We start from the raw sequence: 5259 nt of genomic DNA, 5'->3' as shown, positions 1-5259 counted from the left end.
CCTGGATTTTGTGTGCAGGTGAGGATGAGGAAGAGGCGAGGAGGAGGAGGGAAGGAAGGGAAGGAGAGAGGGAGAAGAACAAATAGAAGGGGAGGTTAGGAAGAGAAACAGGAGAAGAGAAGAAAGAGAAGGAGAGAGGGAAAAACACAAATAGAAGAGGAGGTTAGGAAGAGAAGGAGGAGGAGGAGGGAAGGAAGGGAAGGTGAGAGGGAGAAGAGCAACTAGATGACGAGGTTAGGAAGAGAATGAGGAGGAGGAGGAAAGAAAGGAAAAGAGAGGGAGAAGAGGAAATATATGAATGTGCTAGGAAGAGAGGCAGAGGATTAATCTTTAAGAAGGAAGGAAAGAAGAAGAAGAAGAGGATGTAGAAGACGAAGAATTGGTTAGGAAGAGAAGGGCAGGAGGCGGAAGGAGGGAAAGAAATAAGGAAAAGAAGTAAATGAAGGAGTTAGAAGGAATAGAGGAAAATTAGATATGAAGGAAGAAAGGAAAGAGGGAAAAGAGTGAATAGAAGAAATAAGTGAAGAAATGGTTTGCAAGAGGAGAGGAGAGAAGGAGGAAGGAGGGAAGGAAAGAGGAAAGGAGAGCAGATATAAGAAATTAGGAATCGGAGGAGGCTACAATGAGAAGGAAGGAAGGAAGGAAGGAGAGAAGGAGAAGAAGAAATAAATGAAGAAAAGGTTAGGAAAAGGAGAAGGTTAGGATGAAAAGGAAGGAGAGGGAGGGAGAAAAGTAATTGAAGTAAGTGAATGAAGGATAGGAAGAGAGTAGGAGGAGGAGGAGGAGGAAAAGGCTAGGATGAGAAGGAAGGAAGGAAGGAAGGAAAGAGGGAGAGAAAACGAACACGCACACACACACACACACACACACACACACAAAAAAAAAAAAAAAACGTTATAAACAGCAATTAAACGTTTCCGGCTAAAAATGAAGCGCACTTGACATACAAAAAAAAAGAAAGTAAATGCTCAACACACGCACACACACACACACACACACACACATACAAAAAAATGTTCCCAGCGCCCAATGAACGTTTGAAAAAAGAAAAACAAAAAACAAAAAGTCGGAACGTTCTCAACACCAAATAAACTTTTAAAACAAGCAAAAAATAAAAAAAAAAGACAATCGTTCTCAGCGCCAGACGTTCCCAGCGCCGGTACGATGTGTGGAAAGGTACAGAAAAAAAGATAGAAAAGGTAAAGAAAAATAGAAAAAAAGATAGAAAATGATAGAAAAGATAGAAAAACGGGAAAAATATAGAAAAGAGAAAAAATATAGAAAAAAAGATAGAAAAAGATAGAAAAGGTATGAAAAAGATAGAAAAAATGATAGAAAAGATAGAGAAAATATAGGAAAAAGTAGAAAAATATAGAAAAGATGGAAAAAAGATAGAAAAAGATAGAAAATGTTAGAAAAGATAAAAAAAAAGACAAAGAAAAAAATGTAGATGTGCAAAAAATGAGAAAAGTTATTAATCTAGAAAAAAAGCGAGAGTGTAATAGAAAAAAAAAACCAGTAACGTTGGGAAATGTGCTAAGTGCTAAGTGGGTGGGAAATGGGTGGCTGAGGGAAGAGAGGAAGACCCAGGACGAGATGGAAGAACTGTATTGTGGCGGACGGCAGGGAGAAGAACTTGGACCTTGAAGTAGCGGAGGACAGGGTTAGACGGAGGAGACTCATCAAAAACAGCGACCCCATATAGAAACGGGATAATAATGCTGCGGAAGAAGAAGTTGGTAAATGTGCTAACTGAGGCATTGGTGATTGTGACGGCGAAATGAAGAAACGAAGAACCGGGTGAAGATATTGAAAAAGGACGGAGAATTCAGAACTATCGAAGGAAGACGCAGATTCCGGAGAAAACGTTGTGAAAAATATGCAACCTGGGAAGAAATGCTACTGATCAAGATACCTCAAAATCGGTAATAGAAATTGAAAAAATGAACTTAGAACTCGAAGGAAATATTGAAGAGATCATTTAAGTGGGAAAAAGTATTAAAAAGAGAACGACAAACAGGGAAGAAAACATATCAAGAGACCGAACCGGGCGGGAAGAAATATTACCCCCCCCAAAAAATCCCGAGGGAATATTGGAAAATAAAAACCCAGAATGTTGAAAAAAACAAACAGGAGAAAAAAACGATAAAGAACTGTGAACTCGGAGGAAAAATTGACCAAGACCTGGGAACTGGGACAAACGTACTTAATAAACGCAAAACAAATAAAGATAATGAAAAAGAACATCGAACAGACAAAAGAAAATATTGATAAAAGAGACAAAAGGCGAGAGGATGCACCGGGTATTCGATATATATGCAAGTTCGAAATATGCGCATTCGCTTATATGCGACTAACCAAAATGTCCCACGTTTTGGTTTTATGCGAGAAGGCGGCGGGTGCAAATGTTTTCCCGCACTTAAGTTAATCCTTAGGTATCTAATTGTCAGCTTAAATCCTTAGGTATCTAATCGTCAGCTTAAATCCTTGGGTAGCTAATTGTCAGCTTAAATCCTTAGGTATCTAATCGTCAGCTTAAATCCTTAGGTAGCTAATTGTCAGCTTAAATCCTTAGGTATCTAATCGTCAGCTTAAATCCTTAGGTAGCGCTTAAATCCTTAGGTAGCTAATTGTCAGCTTAAATCCTTAGGTATCTAATCGTCAGCTTAAATCCTTAGGTAGCTAATTGTCAGCTTAAATCCTTAGGTAGCTAATTGTCAGCTTAAATCCTTAGGTATCTAATCGTCAGCTTAAATCCTTAGGTAGCTAATCGTCAGCTTAAATCCTTAGGTAGCTAATTGTCAGCTTAAATCGTAGACTTTGGGTGTGTCTCCCCGGAAGCAATCAGCAGCTCTGGGTTGTCAGACTCGGAGAAGCTCTACTCTGAATGGGGTACATATAACTTCGAGTATAATATCTATGTCCTAATGTCCCTTCAGTAAGATTCAAAAAACGTATTTTCATATTATAATCTATAGGTCATCTGTACTAATGTGCTTTATTGTGAAACGGTGCCGGAATAGATAGTTAGAGGGTTCGACAACGGGTCTTGGAAGATAACCTCCTATAATTAATGGGATGATTGGTTCTATATATGCGAATTCATATTATGCGAGCTTTTTGCAGAACGTAATCCTCGCATATAACAAATACCTGGTGTATAATTGGTTCTTCTACTGCTGGTGGTGGTGACGGAGGCGGTGCAGGTGCTGGAGACGTCGGTTAGCGCGTGACCCACTAGTAGAGAAGTCCAACAAGGGCGGCACAGGAGCAGCATCAGGCCGGGGAGGGGCAGAGTCGGGTCGTTGAACAAGCCTTCGAGACGTGGGGGATTAGCCGAGTTGGGAGGAGTTGGAAAATTAGGGATTACACTACACGAGAAGAAGAAGAAGAAGAAGAAGAAGAAGAAGAAGAAGAGGAAGAAGAAGAAGAAGAAGAAGAAGAAGAAGAAGAAGATGAAGAAGAAGAAGAAGATGAAGAACAAGAACAAGAAGAAGAAGAAGAAGAAGAAGAAGAAGAAGAAGAAGAAGAAGAAGAAGAAGAAGAAGAAGAAGAAGAAGAAAAAGAAGAAAAAAATGATGATGAAGAAGAAAAGCAGAAAAAAAGATGAGGTTGAAGAAGATGAAAAAGAAGATTACAAGGAAAAGGAAAGCAGCAACATAAAGAACTACTTAAAGACAAGAAGAAGGAAGTATAAGGAAGAGAAGATAGGAAGGATATAAGCGGGAAGAAAGAGGAGGAGGAGAAGGACGAGGACGAGATAACTTAGAGAAAAAGAAAAAAGGAACAAAAAGGAATAGAAGGAGAGAGAAAGGATATAAAGAAGAAGCACCAAAGAGGAAAAAAAAGAAGAAGGAGAAGAAGAAGGAGGAGGAGGGAAAAGAAAAGTAAGAAAAAGAAGAACTACAAACAAAACAAAGAGGAAAGGGGAAGAAGGATAAAAGTGACCACCAGCAAAGAAGAAAGAAGGATAAGGAGGAGGAAGAGGCAGAAAAGTAGAGAGAAGAAGGAAGAGGAGGAGGAGAGAGAGAGGAAGGAAAACACGGAGAGGAGGAAGGTGGGGGAAACAGGAAAGAGAAATGGAGAAGCGTGAAGCAACAGGAAGATAAAATGGAGTAGTGGGAAGAGACGGAGAAGAGGGAGTTAGAAAGAAAAGGAGAGGAGGAGGAGATAGTGGAGAAGGATTAGGTTAGAGAGACAAGAGAAGCATTACCAGACCAACGAAGAGGAAGAGGAGGAGGAGGAGGAGAAAGAGAAGAGAAAGATAAAAAAACAACAGTAAGAGGAAAACATGAGGAAGAAAGAAGGAAGAGAGAAGAAGGAAGAGGAGGAGGAGGAAGATGTGGTGGAGTTGTTTGTTAAAAGAATGAGAAAAGTGGAGACAAAAGGAAAAAGTGAGAAAGAAGAGAAGGAGGAAGAAGTGGAAAGAGGAGGAGGAGGAGGAGGAGGAGGTGGAGAAGAGTGGCAAGGAAGACATAGTGGGAGGAATAAGTCTGCGGAGGAGGAGGAGGAGGAGGAGGAAAGTGGAGATAAAGAGGATGATGAGAGGAAGAGGAGGAGGAGGAGGAGGAGGAGGAGGAGGAGGAAGAGAGTGGTATTAAAACTTATTACTCGTGTGTGTGTGTGTGTGTGTGTGTGTGTGTGTGTGTGTGTGTGTGTGTCTAGGGTTACAAAAAATAAGTGTATAAATAAATAGGCTTAAGATGGCGTGTGTGTGAGGCTTAGAGAGAGAGAGAGAGAGAGAGAGAGAGAGAGAGAGAGAGAGAGAGAGAGAGAGAGAGAGAGAGAGAGTGGATGAAGGATAAAAGGTCTGAAGGAAGTGAAAAGTTAAAATAGCTGTCTTCAGGAGGAGGAGGAGGAGGAGGAGGAAGAGAGGAGGAGGAGGAGGAGGAGGGAAATAGGAAGAGAGTAATGGAGCAAGGATGATAGACAGAGAGAGAGAGAGAGAGAGAGAGAGAGAGGTGTATAGATGATTTTACTGTCGCCCATACACATCCTCTCTCTCTCTCTCTCTCTCTCTCTCTCTCCTTTTTTCCCCTCCTTTCCTCCCTTGTTCTGTCTTTCTTTCCCCTTCCTTCCCTGACATAACTTTCAACTCACTCTCTCTCTCTCTCTCTCTCTCTCCTGTTAGTCGTATGTCCTTGTCTCTCTCTCTTTATTCTTTTCTTTATTCTTTTTCTCTTCTTTTTCTCCCCTTCACCTCTCCCTCTCTCTCCCTCCTTCCCTCTCCATCCTTCCTCCTCCCTCTCCATTCTTCCC

General features: G+C 41.0%; 1 long non-coding RNA gene across 1 annotated transcript; it reads left to right on the top strand.

Moving 5' to 3' along the window:
• The first annotated feature begins 935 nt into the window (after nt 1–935).
• Nucleotides 936–4713, top strand: LOC126986580 (uncharacterized). The gene is made up of 3 exons (XR_007739825.1): nt 936–2463; nt 2520–2603; nt 2651–4713. It is a non-coding gene; the product is annotated as an uncharacterized LOC126986580 (long non-coding RNA).
• Nucleotides 4714–5259: the final 546 nt, after the last annotated feature.

This window comes from Eriocheir sinensis, chromosome 62, assembly GCF_024679095.1.
Source record: "Eriocheir sinensis breed Jianghai 21 chromosome 62, ASM2467909v1, whole genome shotgun sequence".
In the NCBI taxonomy this organism is placed as follows: Eukaryota; Metazoa; Arthropoda; class Malacostraca; order Decapoda; family Varunidae; genus Eriocheir; species Eriocheir sinensis.
This window is presented reverse-complemented; position numbering and strand designations above follow the sequence as displayed.